This window comes from Aythya fuligula, chromosome 2, assembly GCF_009819795.1.
Source record: "Aythya fuligula isolate bAytFul2 chromosome 2, bAytFul2.pri, whole genome shotgun sequence".
In the NCBI taxonomy this organism is placed as follows: domain Eukaryota; kingdom Metazoa; phylum Chordata; class Aves; order Anseriformes; family Anatidae; genus Aythya; species Aythya fuligula.
Genome location: NC_045560.1, coordinates 108,454,875 through 108,469,723, shown reverse-complemented (window position 1 = coordinate 108,469,723; position 14,849 = coordinate 108,454,875). Strand labels below are relative to the sequence as shown.

Genomic DNA, 14,849 nt, shown 5'->3' with positions numbered 1-14,849 from the left:
TGCCACCCCCCTGCCCTCCTCTGTCTGAAAGAAGGGCATCAGACCCAAGAGTTCTGCATCTTGTCCTTCGTTTTAATTGCTCGGTTGTTCTTGCCCACCCCTGCATGAACAAAGCAAGCCAAATGCTTGTTCCAGGTGCACCCCTTGCGCTCTTCTTGGACCTGAGCAGCCAAATCATACCTTAGAGCGCTCCTGAGCTATAATTAACCTTAGTGTATCATTTCATGGCAGAGAAAGCTGTTAAATTTGCCTGAATTGAAAAGAACTTGGAGGAACACTGGCAAGATAATGTTTTTAACAAGCAGCTTGATTAATTCATGGCAGAGGTTATCATCCAATTGTGTTGGGTAGGAGGATGACATTTAAAACTTCACATGTACTTTGTCAGGAAAAAAACAAACACACACACACACAAAAACCAACCAACACACCCTCCACAGCTCAGCTTTTAAACACGCCACACTTGAGACTTATAAACAGCACACTGCAGAATACAGTACTGAGGACCCAGATCCCAGTTGCCTAGCATTCCCAAGAGAAATAGCCCCACAATCATTTTTCTGTGCTCTGTCCCTAATAAGTCCCATGACTTAGAATTAAAACAAAGAAATAAATATCAGCTCAGTGTAGATTTGGAGTGCAGTGCACACCCTGCCATAGCGTGGGATGCTCTCCCAAGCCTTGCCTTCCACCTGTGTTGGGGCAGTGGGCAGCCCAGGGAGCCAGGCAAAGGACTGGAATTCATCTCTGGTCTACCCTGGATCAGATTTAACCTTCCCATTCTGGCCTCAGTACTGCCCATGGTAGAAATACTGAGGGAGTAATGGTGAAATTTAAGATGCTACAATAGAAATTGTAATACTCCGATCAGAAACAAACTGCTATCTGTTCATGGCTACAAAAAAAAAAGACTAATTTTACTTTTCCTCTCCAGAAATATAAACATGCTATTTATAGGAAGGGATAAAGTTCTGTTTCTTATATTGATAATCAAAAATATTTTAAAACAGACCTGTAAATAGGCATCGAGTTCTAAACCAGCAGTTTGCATATCACTTAAGTATCATTTTTATTTCACCTATTATTTCAAGATATTCCTTAAAAATAAAGATTCTACCTTCATATATTATTTATCATTATTTTCTGTTACTTACATCATCTAAGGTGGTACATAGAGTAAAACAGATAATCTGAGAACAAATGCAAGAGATGAACAATCTACATCAATATCAGACTACAGCCCTGTTTTTAAAGAGACAGCTTTTCAAGTGATTCACGGTTTGTATGAATTTGAAATTGATTATTTTGCCGTTCTTTGGGCTGTTGCCCTTAAGGGAACTACTTGCTTTAAATAACTATTATTATGTGGACATATTGATTGTGAGAACTGGGACAAGAAATAGTCGTAACATGAAATTTCAATAGAAAATGAGGGCTTGCCAATCCTCTGCTGGAGGCAAAGCACACAGGCAGATACCACAGTCCTCATGGAGGTCTAATGAATCTGATTAACTTTTCTGGAGATAGGACAATTAGAGATAATGGGAAAGAATCTGCCTGGAGTTCATGTATGTTTGCACCAGGGTCCATGTACAAGGGCTGCCTGTTGGTCAGTAGCAAGGGCAGCAAACCCAGCTGCCCAAGGAATCACTCCCAGGATAGCTCAAAGCATGGCTGATAGAGTGCAACTAACCGCTGCCTGTACAGTTGGTGGCCGTGGAGCCCCGAAATGAAAGCAGGCAGAACCATTTTTCAGTGCAAATTCATGCCTTTGGGTGACAAAAGCATGCAGAGTGAAGGATGCAGGAGAGTTAGCAAAAGAGCAGCTCTAGTCAGGGCTGGGAACATGGGGATAAAAGGCCTGTGCAAAACTCACAGTGATGGTATTATTAAGAGGACAATTGAAAAAGTTTAATAATCAAGTTGCCAGGGTTGAAAGTTATAGCAGGAGGGTGTGTTAGGACCAGGGCTGTAATAAATGAAAGCAGAAGAGAATGTTACACTCTCATTATTTGCAAAGGTTTGAAATTCATTAAAGCTTGAAATAGGTGGTGGTGATGGTGGGGAGGGATATAGAAATAGTTGATAGTTGAAGGGACAGGGAGTCTAGATGTGGTATTCTTCATGAACGTCTTGGCTTATAAGGAAGGATGCTTAGCTCTGTACTTAGGATTAGGATTTAAGAATATGAAGGAATTATTCAAAAGGGAAAAAAGTGGGAGAAGTGAACAGAGAAAGGAAAGGGGCAACAGAAACAGTGATGTAGTACTAAAATTAATTAAAATTAAAATTAAAAAAAAAATGTCTAACCCCTATCAGTCTATCATCTTGTTTGAATATGGCATCATCCACTCCTTCTCAATTCAAATTTCTTTGTTAATCACAGGTAAACAGCAATCAATTTGTGCCTTAAATCAAATGATCTCTTAGAGGGGGCAAAGTAATAGGCAGAGAGTTAGTGCTATGCCAGAGATTACATTCTACCCAACAGTAGATGACTGAACAAACTGCAGTGGCACAGCCTGACTCACCAGAATTTCAAACAAGTCTGAACAACAAATCTTTGCCAAAGCACTGTTGTCTCACAGCTCTTACAGCCACACAACTGAGATGAGTCCAATGGATTCTGCATCAGTCAAATCCATGGCTAAACATTTAGATTGGGCCCTTCTGACTAGACAGTGCCAACAGTTCTGAAATATCTAACATCTTTGTCTGCAACTTCATGAGAATGGTGGAATGACATGTTGGCTACATTCCACTCGAATAAAGAAAAAAGACATTTTCAAAACCCCAAACTGAAAGCTTCCCCCATGAAATTCCAGCTTTTATAAATATAATTTCTATGACCATTACAAAAATAATTACTATAAGATAAAGTTTTAGCCCAGTTTGATACCATTTTATCCACAGTGGTTTTAAACTTTCTTTATTATGTATCTGTGATTTTGAGATTTACACCAAGTTTAGAAGCATATTACTTCTCTAAATGGGGTTAAGATAAAGTAGCATTTTTCAGTTTTGAAAGGCAAAGAGTGTAAGTAATGAAGTGAGAACCTTGTACAATTTTGCATTATATTTTACATTTTTCAAATTTTGTTATGTGGACATTAATAAATATTTACTATTACAAGAGAGTTTTAATAAACCTCTCTTTATTTACTCTACTATTTTCTTTTTTTAGTGTGATAAAGTCATAAGTAATAACAAAATATTTTTGGGACTGGCCCAATGAGTAATGCCTTCTGAAGGAAGGTTTTCAAGGTTTCCTTTCAAGTGTAAAAGTAATAAAGGCTTAGCACAGATTTGCAATCGCAATTGTCAGATTTAAAACAGGAGAGATTTATGTACTAGCCCTGAAAGCTCCTGAGCTTGCCTTCAGCATGATACATCACTGTCACAGTGCAGAGCTATGCAGACACAACCCAAGCTTGGCTGCCACTGAAATAAAGGGAAAGATGTGGGTGCTCTGAACGTTGCTGCTGGCATTCGTGGGTGACAGAACAAGTTAATGCTGTCTGCAGGACCTGGCATTGCTGCAGGCCAAGCTGCTGGGCAGCTATGGTGCGGGCTGATCAGGTAGCAGAGGAGAACTGGAAATTGCCACACAGAAGTCGGATACAGATGCAAACACAGAAATCTCTTATAGGAACTTGGAAGCTGCTGCAGAGGTGCTTTCAACAAAAAAAAAGTTACTCCATCTTATCAGTATAACAAGTAAAACACAAGAAAATGCAAGGAACAAATGACTGGGCATCAGCATGACTTAGATACTAATAGTTTCTTCTATCTGTAAGGGCAGAACAATTACTCACTTCCATGTCCCTCTTTCTCACCCTAACATGATGCAAGTTGGCAGAAGATACCAAAGCATGTCTGGAGAAGAAATACACTACTGTTTGTCTTGTAATTGCACATTAAAACTAAAGCAAAATACACTATTTTAACTTGTTCTATTTTTAATCTAAAAGGGCTACAGCATTTCACAGTGGAAGAACAGCGCATTTCTAGCTGATCAGAACAGAAAATTATCATGAATAATTGACTTTATTATTGTTGTTTGCTTGCTTGTCTTGTTATGTTGGACATTAAGGATTCCATGCTGAATTTTGTGCAAGTGCACATCTCTTTTTATGCCTGAGAATTTTCTGCATGGCAGGTTTAATACATCATCCGAGCTCCCCTTAGCAAACTAAACCAGATAGTACAAGATCACATATCAAGATTCAAGCATGGTATTGCTGGCAGCATTTAGAACATAATTTCAAAATGCTAGCAATGAAATAACATTTAAAATACATTAAAGCATTGTGAGGCACTGCTGTGGGTGGGATATCTATATTTACTATTCAACAGCAGGCCTGCAGGAATAATTTGGTCATGATGAGGGTTTTATTTTTATATTTAAAAAATAAGTTAAAGAAAGGAAGTAAGAACAGTGATACTGTGTATATTGAATAGCCTAAGAAAAACAGAGAATCATGAAAGATCAGTCTGGAGGGGATTTCATGAGGTCATTTGGTCCCTCTTATTACCCTAGAGCAGGATCAGCAATACCTATATTATTCCTGACAGACATTTTCTACCCTGTTTTTGAAAATGTCTAGTGAAGTGATTTCTCTTGGCAATCCACTCCAGTGCTTAACTATCATTACCATTAGGAAAACTGTCCTAACATCTAGCTAGTGCATGTCCTTGCAGTCTAAAGTGGCGTTTCTTCTCCTGTTCCCACTGGACATTATTAACTTACTTCCTGGGACAGCTTTTTAAATAGGTGGGCAGAAGTAGGGCTAAACATAAACAAGACCAGTTTTGCACATATATACATGTATGCAGGGTGTGTAAAAACTACATCTTGAAAGAGATGGCTGAAAATCACATTGTTGTTCAGTGATTATAATTGTATTTCTTAAAGTAAGCCCTAGAAGTGCCCACTTTACACATAGAATGATAAACTGTGATTTATAAAGCAGACAATGGGATGGACCAGAAATCATCAAAATAACTTGATTTAAAATGAAGTTTTTTACAGGATTTAACCTAAGGATTTTATCATAAAGCTAAACCTTGTGTGAAATTGAGCGAGATAAGTAGACACAGGATGAAGATTTTCATTTCTGCAAGTTAGGTGATCATCAAAATGAGGCTGCAGTTTTTATTTAACAAATCAACAACTTCCAAAGCAGTATTCCAGAACTGTCACAAGGTTACATTTTGCTTAATCAATATGTCTCATCTTCACAGTTGTGATGTCTATGAGGAAGCACTTTCCAGTGACCGGCAATAACCAGACAAGGTTTTTGGTGAATGAAAACAGGGTCTCAGTCAAACAGACATCAGAGCACTGAAGAAGGTGGGGATATTCAATCTGAAACCCAGACCTTGCCAACACTTCCCCACATGGCCAACTCAAAGAAAATCAGATGTCCCATTTAGGAAGAACAATGTAAGTGTGTGTATGAGAATATGCAGAACAAAGACATTTAACTCTTATCATTTTGGAAGGGAGAGAAGCAGAATAAATGTTCCAATATACTCCTCTAAATTATGCTGTTGTCATACATGGCATTTTAATGACTCCGCTCCCTGACTCTCCCCCTACCTACACTCCCTCCCTATCCTCGCCAACCCTCCTTTACCCCCACAAAGTCCAGATTGAAATCATAAGACCTATGGCTTTTGATGGTATAGGGGTAGAGATGGAATAGGGGTCAAAGTTTTTGTATTACTGTATAAATAAAATCAGTAACTAGAAAAACATATTCCCCAGATAAGGGGATACCTGCTCTGCACAAAGGCAGAGAAGAAGCTTCACTTAATAATGGCATAATCTTCACAAAAGTTACAAAATTGGAAAAGAAAAGAAAACAAAAAACAGCTTCACATGATATTCCTTCTATTGAGATAGAGACATGCAACTAAAAGTAAGTCCATGTTGAATAACAAAATATGACTGAATTTCTGATTTTCTTTTCTTCATAACAATGTATTTCCTCAGAAGAAATAGGTGAACATTTTGTCAACATTTTAACAAAACTTTGGAAAAATACTTTAAAAACCCAGGAATCCTTTTACGAAAAATGAAAACCAGGTCTGCTTTAACTCTTTACATGAAAAAATGTGAAACTGTCTGTTTTTATATATCAAACATGTTCTCCCATATTTTAAACTAACTTCAACAATTGCCCATATAATTTCCTGTTATGGTGGCTGTTGATATCTGTTATTTTGCAAGACTATATTTGGAACAAATTAAACAGCTCTTCAAGAAAGAATCTGAGAATACATTTTGGGAAAAGGAAAGAAGAAAAGATGAAGGACTCTTTCAAGGCTGACACATAATTCTTATGAATAAGGCTGAACGGAAATGCCAGAGGTACCACTACAGGAAGAGTACCTCAACTGTTAGGTTCTGGAGTGGGAGATGTAGTTCATGTTACATTTATCACTTTTTTTTTTTTTTTTTTTTTTTCCATTATATTTTTCCCTATAACTTAGCTTAGAAATGTTAGCTGCAAAATTTGAATGGGAATTTGGATTTGAACAAGAGTTTGAGACCACTTTTCTTCTCTTATTTCAACTATTCTTCAGGCAGATGGGATTGTTACCTGATGATCCCAGCAGAGGTTGTACATGCCCTTTCTCTACAAATAAATGAATGGCATAAAAATTGTTATCTAAATGTTTACTGATATTTACTTTAATATATTCATTATTAAAATTTATTGGATATTTTTCTGTTTATCAAATGGATTAATCACATAGTGTTTGATTGAAATAGAAAATATTATATATTAGCATTGGAACTGAAGTGCTGCATTGGAACTTAAGTGCTCTGTATTCATTTTTTAGATAAGTCAGACATCATGGGTTATGTTCCCTAATATGAACAAATGTTCTCATAGTAAATACTTGTACACAAATCTTTCATATGTGTGTACAAACATGCTCTTCATATTTTCTGGAAACTTGTTCAGATATTCCCTGAAAGGAAGTTCAAGGCTAGCATAGGAAAGATGAATTTATTTATTAAAAAATGTCCACCTAATGTTCATGCAAATGACGTGACAGCCTTTAATATTACCTCCAGCCTGGAGAGTCATGATGACAGTAAAAAAAATGACTACATCAGCCTCCTGACAGCAAATAACTTACTTGAGGGATCAATTAAATACACATGTTTAGAAGATGTGATTCTTGCTTACAAACATCATTATCAGAATTGTTATTCAGCAGATCCTGTAAAAGTCTAAGTGATGGCCATTGCAAAACACATCTCTGAAAATCCATGACTATGCTACCAGATTCCAGTACTGTTGGCCTACAGTTTTAACAAACCCTAAACCCTAAAAGATGACTAGCGAATTTAAAGTTTTTGTCCAATGCTTATTCTTACATAAGTTAATTGTAACTGTTTGTAATTGGTTTATGTGGCAGAGCTTTGGTAATGTGGGAAGGGGGGCTGCAGGGGTGGCCTCTGTGAGAAGAGTCCAGAAGCTGCCCCGTGTCAGACCTGCTGCTAGCCAGAGCCAAGCCAATGAGTGATGCTGGTTGGGCCTCTGGGAGAGCAGATTTTAGAAAAGGGAAAAAATCTGTTGTGCAACAGCAGCTGGGAGGGAAGGGTGAGAACCTGCAGACCCCCAGGTCACTGCAGCAGGAGGGCTGGAGGTGCCCCAGGCATGCAGCAGCAGTTCCCCTGCGGCCTGTGGAGAGGCCCCTGGTGGAGCAGGCTGTCCCCCTGCAGCCCATGGGTCCCACATGGAGCAGATCTCCACGCTGCAGCCTGTGGAGGAGCCCCTGGTGGAGCAGGTGGATGTGGCCTGAAGGAGGCTGTGGCCCATGGAGAGTCCCCACAGGAGCAGGTCCCGGGCCAGAGCTGCAGCCCGTGGAGAGGAGCCCATGCAGGAGCAGGGACTCTGGGGGGAGCTGCCACCTGTGGGGGACCTGTGCTGGAGCAGTTTGCTCCTGGGGGATGGACGCCCGTGGTACGGAGGCATGAGGGAGGAGTTCTGGAAGAGCTGCTGCCTGTGGGAAGCCGTGAAGGCTCAGTTCAGGAAGGATGGCATCCCCTGGGAGGGACCCCACGGGGAGCAGGGGCAGAGAGGGACCGTGCAGAGATGAAGCATCAGGACCTGACCACAGTCCTTATTCCCTGTTCCCATATTCTCTTTGGGGGAGAAGGTGAGGAAGGTGTTTTTAGTTTGCTTTTAGTTCTCACTGCTCTAGTCTGTTAGCAATAGGCAATAAATAATATTATTTTTCCTATGCTGAGTCTGTTTTGCCCGTGATGGCAATTGATGAGCCATCCCCCTGTCCTTATCTCAACCCTTGAGCCCTTTCCATTGTATTTTCTCCCCATCTTCCTTTGAGAAGGAAGAGTGAGAGAGCAGTCTGGTAGAGTTTAGCTGCCCGTCAATGTGAAACAACCACACTCATTTCCTGAAATTTCAGCAAGTAAAGGTAAGAGTATAGGTGAAACAACAACAGTAGTTTAGGTCATAAATTACAACAATATTCTGACTTGTCACCTTAGAGGAACAATAAAATATATCAATATTTATACAACTGTGGCTATACGGAATTAACAGGGTGTAAGAGCAGATGGAGCTAGGTCTGGACTGATACCAGGGCCGCTTTTATGATGGGATAAGTAATGTAGCAGTGAGACCGCAACAGCTTACTGAAGACAGAGTATTTCAGCTTCACCGCCAAGATAAGCTAGTGAGGATCCTTACAGAAGTGGAGAGGAGGAGTACCAATCCCACCTACATACCATGCAGTGAACTGTAGGAATGCCTTGTCTTCCTTCACAGAGAATTCATTTCTGTATAGGAACTCATACCTGTGTGTGAGGGACCACAAAACCCAGAAGGGATGCTGCCCAGGGGCATAAGTTTTTCACATATGTGTCAGTGATACTAAGGATTAATTGACTTCATATATTAATCAGTGGAAAGTTACAGATGCTAGCTTCCTGTTGAAAAGGTCCAATATTGCTCTAAGCTCCTACAGTAAAGTTTCCGTCATTATCCTCTGCTTCTTAAATATATACAAAAATGATGTCAACTGCCATAAGAAAATCACTGTATTCAGAGGTATGCCCCCTGACTACTTTAAAAGAAATGTGCTTTTTTATTACTCTTTTGCCTTCAAATTTTCTTCTGATTTATAAATTATTCGCTGCCCTTAATTGTACCTGACACATCAGCCTGAAAAGTGAAAAAGCTGTCCAACAGGTTCTCTCTAGCTTTTGTAGAGACAAGAGAAGAGATTGCAATAATACATATAAAAAGCTAAGTAATATTTCATGCATCAGTGACTGTGGTCTGGGAATGTTACTACCTAGACCAACAGTATTTCCAGAATACTGTTCTTTCAGCTGAGCATCCAAAATTCATGGAGATGCTCCAGTCTCTTTCATGGGAAGTCTAAAAAACTCCTGCTTTAAGCAAACAAAACAAACAAACAAAAACACCTGAAGGAAAAAGGGAAACACATCTTTCACAAGCTAGAGGTTTGATGAAAATGACTGCAACATGAAACAATGAAACACTGCACTGGAAACATACTGTAAAATACTAATAAAAGATTAATCAGATTATTGCTCATGTATTAATTAGGAAACTCATTGTTCCCTAATTGGAAGTCACTCAACAAGAAAGAAAATTAACAAGCATGTGTCTAAAAATATTCATTGTAAGTAAGATGAAGATATTGCATCACCTCATGTTTTTCCTCTCCCTTCCATCTGTGATCTGTGTCAGTGAAGTTAACGGGACATTTTGATTAATTTTAGCAGAATGAGGACAGCACTCCATTAAGAAAAAAAAAAAAAAAGTATGCTTTTGTTTATATGACTCCAATTTTTTTGTTTTTGTTTTTGTTTTGTTTTGTTTATGTGAGGGGGTGGGCAGGGTATTTTTGAGCATGTTATAGTAATATATAATAACCTTTAAGTAAACATGACTTCATTCTGAAGACAAAGATGTTTTTCATTCCTAAGGATGTATGTGACACTGGACACTGAAGTGCAGTGTATGGACATTGGATTCACCTTCAGTTTGTTTGATGTCCAGAATAACCTAGCCAGTGATTCAGGCTACAATTAGCCTTAGCTCTTGCATTTTTTTCCCTCAGTACAGGCATTTCCCAAGGACAGCATTTTAAGGAAGCTGAGAAAGTGGGAGAACTATCTTCAGAATTTTTATTATTCCACAGTTTTCTGAGAGCTGTATATTTGCATTTGTGAAGCCATGAAGATACCTATGTACACAAACACGTGTTGCATCACTAAGAAAATCAAAGCCAGAATGATCTCCATATTTCAGCGTATTTAGTAGCATTCTTGCCATGAATCATATCACTTGCTGGGTCTTTAGAGTAAAAAGCTTTTAAGACCTTTTATCATCTTCTCATTCACATTGGTCCTAGCATCATGTTCAAATACAGACATTATGCAATTTTATCATTACTTCACTCATTGCAGATGACGTACTCCGTATGTGCATATCACCTCCCTTCTGACCTCCACAAATTACCACACAAGCAAAAATACTTGAGAGCTTTGCAGGTTATATATTTTTTTGATACTTTTACAGGTATTTCAGGATTTTCTATCTGAGGCATCTTTTACTAGTGTAACAATGGGATGACTGGAGTTTTTCTGCAAATTATCTTATTAATAAAATTAGCCTATCAATAATTTCTTCAAATTATCCTATCCTATCCTATCCTATTCTATCTTTCAAGATGTAGTTTTAATGTAGGTTTACCCTAGCTTGAAAGCTTGTTCCCCAGGAACTGACCATATATCAATTCAGACAGGTGATGAAAAGTTTGAATTCAGGATGTATAAATCAGGTATCTTTTCTACCTCAACCTCTATTTCTTCTTGTATGTTTCACTGCTATTAAGTTTTCTACCAGATTCTCCCTCTTAAATGAGCTTGACCATTCACTGTTATTATATAGAACATAAAGAAAAATGACACTGAGATTTTCAAAAAAACTTTATCTTGGTTTGATATTATTTCCTTAATCAGACTCCTTAAAATATATAAGAAAAACCTGACACATTTTACGTAAGTACATAAAAATATATGTACACATATAAATATGTGTACACATATAAATATGCACATATTTTGAAATACTATTTTTGGAAAGTCTCTGATCGGCTTTAAAGTCAGGAATTGCCTGGCTTATTTTAAGTATCAGTCATCTATGAATCAGTAATCCACGGGAAGAGATGCAGCTATGATGGAAATTACACAGACAAATTCTGTACCATGGTGGAAAAAAAAAAAGCCTAATGCTTTTTGCTCTTTGCTCACACAGTCTACATCATCAGTGGTGTATCTTTGTGCTCATAAAACAGTGTTTACAGTGTTTAGAATGGTGTTTCTCCAAGTCACAACTGTCTGGGAAAATATGGTACCTCTGTTAAAAAAACTTGAGTACAAATATTTGTAAGAAAAAAGTAATTTCTACTCTTCTCTCTCCTTTTTGCATGAATTCTATGCATGCATCTCCAAAGTATCAAAATCTCACTAAAGTGGTTCAATGCATTGGTGGTCAGTAAGTAAGACTTCTTTCAGAAAGAAGTTTATATGAAAAAATATGAGTCCAAAGCAACAAGCCTGCAACTGTGTATAAACCAAAACCTATGTAAAATATGCACAAATGGATTACCATTAAAAACTGCAATATTTGAGAAAAAATAATAATAATAAAAGATGTGCAGGAGACACAAACAATTGAAGTTCTCACAGTAGCAACAGTGTTGAATTGGAAAGCACTTATTGCAAACAGTGAGTGTGCAAGGAATGGAGAATAAAAAAGGTGAAAAATGGATTAGAAAAACTATGGTAACAGGATACATCTCTTAGACCTTTTGTCCTCAGTAGGATTTTCTGATCTTTTCCATACTCCTCATTTTTCAGGCTGCCATCAAGCTTTACTTTGCAGTGACTTCCTGGATACTAGACCCATATTCTTTCAAGAGATCCTAAAAGACTACTGCAGATTTTCTCTCCCTTATCCAGCTACAAATCTTCATAAAATTTACTGGAACTTCCTATCTTTCAGACTTCAGTCTCTAGAAAACTTGACAAAAGTTGGCCAATGGATTTCAAAGGTACTGGGAGGTTGAAGTGACAGATGGAATGTGGAAAGATGATGTAATTGCATTATTTTTTTTTCCAGTGAAAACCAGACTGAACATAACCAATGTACATACAGAGGTACATACAGATAGTAAAGGAATAAGTCTTGAATGAAGCTCAGCTGTAATAGAAATGTCAGTTATCTGTTGACTGCACCTTCTTTACAAGTTAGCTAACCCGTCCATTTTCTATCTGCTTACAGGTACAAGATAAACTTATGCTACCTTTCAGGAATGGGCAAAGGAATGTCACTCTTTTTTTTTTTTTTTTTTTTTTTTTTTTTTTTTTCTTTTTTCCATCTGGATCAGTTTATCTGGGCTGTGAAAAATTAAACACCAGGAGTATACTGCCAGCACACTGAGAGAAAGCTGCTCACTTCCTGGTAGGATAATGAGAGTGCAGCAGCGGAGGTGTGCATTTCAAGATCACAGCAAGCTGTGCTTTATTCAGAATGGTACCATAGCACTTGATTTATGCTGTAACCACATAGAAACCATGGCATGGGAGGAATATGGTAGGAGGGAGATTGTAAAGTATAGGAAGAAAAAAAAATTCTCAGAAAAAAATCCCAGGAAAATAAATTTGTATTATGTAAAGGGGAAATGACACAGTTGTGCTGTACAAAAGTTATTCGTTATATTAAAAGAAACATTGGTAATAATGAAAACCCTTTCTTAGAAGAGTAGACGCATGAGCAATGGTAGGTAGGTAGGTGGGAGGAATAGCGTGGGTTGTGAGGCCAATATTAGACTCAGAGAGAAGTCCCACACAATGAAAACTCCCTGCAAAAAAACAGCAAAAGCAAAAGGGGAAATGTTTTTAAGTTGTTTTCCTGCCAAAGATGAAAGTGAAGCCAACTACCTGTTGTACAGGAGACTGCATACAAAAAAAACAACAGAGAAAGAAAGTAGCAGAAAGAAATGCAAAAGATCCTTGACAATTATCACTGTAGGAAGACTGATTTCACAAGGCACGTTTTTCTATGCTGACATAAGAAACTTAATGAAAAAAGTGAATACCACTCAGCTTTAAGCTGTTAATAATGTTCTGCAGGTCAGGTAAAAAGTCCACTAGTGTCAATAAAAGGCTGTCTGCTGAATAGAGTGGCTTTTGGCTCATTTCCATTAAGCTTTTAATCAGGTGCTAAATGAGCTCAAGTCAACAGTAAGTCAAGGAAATAACTTGTTATCACACATTACACAATTGCTTGATGGCCTATATTCAGTGAGTTAGGGGCTCTAATTTAGTCTCTGGCTGACAAGCTAGTAAAATTCTATCACGACTCTCAGAGTAATCAGCGCAGACTTGGGATGAATAAGCAAACCTCTGTAGGTCAAGGTCAAGTTATGCTACTAGGAAGGTGTGAAGAAGTCTGCAAAAAAGACCGAGCTTAACAAACTTAATTTCCCAGAGCGAGCTCTTGGCTACTTCTCAAATAATAAATAAATAAATAAATAAAGTTCATCAGAAAGGAATAAAAGCCATGCATAATTATATATTATACAATTAGTCTCTGAAAGTGAAAAGGTTTCCCAGAAAGAAATTATGTATCAATCTAGACTAAAAGAAATAGTTCTACTTCATGCCAATTGATATTGAAAAGTCATCAGGAAATTAAATATACTTTATTTTTTGTCCTTTTTTTTTTTTTTTTGTTTGTTTAATACCATTTACCATTTTCCTCTTATTTCTTCCACCCAGACATTTACAATGCACTTCTGCATAGCTCCTAGACTTAAATGACTTTTATCACGTGCAGCTTAAAATAAAGCACATTCATAAAAGCTTTCTTGAATAGGAATGGATTAAAGGACATATGTGAAACGAAGGATTCATAACAGAACTTTGCTTTTACAATGATTTCAAAGCTAAACCCAAATGCTTCTGCTGCTTAGCCCCTCTGATCTAACTAACGTCCTTTGGGGTGAACAGTGACATGAAAGACTTTTTAATAATTCCATATTATTTTGCAAATCTCCTATCTAGAGAGAACACAAATGACCAAGAGCAAATCATTGTGATTCACTGTACTTCACTTATATAATATGGAAACACTGAATGTATATTTCTTAAGGCTCGGAATGGATAAGTGTCATTCCTCATGGTGTGTCTGTGCACAAAGCATGGCTATGTGGAGTTTGTGCTGACACCTAACGTTTATATTCACCTTCCTAGGTTGCTATACTGAAGTTGCTATACCTAACTGCAGAAGAGTTTTGGCTGAGGAAAGGGTATGATAAAGTCTGCTGGATGATGAGAGTAGTCATGAACTTTGAGCAACCTGCAGCAAATTCATGAAAATCCCCACAGACAATGAGACAGCTTTCTCCCTGGACATTAATGGACAGAGCAGACAAAATTCCTGGTTTCCCCTGAGACAGTCAGGCAGGCTGCTATTGGGAGCTGGAATAAGTATGTTCTGGTCTTTTGGTCTATTCATCACTGATGTCAAGAGCATGACATTCTTAACAAAGATCAAACACCTTCCTCTACAACCTATTTCTCAGATAAAATCTCTGGGAAAAAATAGGGTAGAGGAGGACAAGGAAAGGGAGGAAGTTAATGAGCAAAATGCAGGAGTCTTTTGTCTTTAATCACAGATACTAGAAGAGATACATCTCTTTTTATTTCCATTTTAAAGCTACAGCCTTAGGCATGTTGTACTAAAATTAAGTTATTTTTGGTT

General features: G+C 37.9%; 1 protein-coding gene across 5 annotated transcripts in view; it reads right to left on the bottom strand.

Annotated features, from left to right (window-relative positions):
• The window catches only part of DLGAP1 (DLG associated protein 1), a 412,639-nt gene that overhangs the window by 108,494 nt on the left and 289,296 nt on the right, over window positions 1-14,849 (bottom strand). The gene's annotated exons all lie outside the window — the stretch shown is intronic.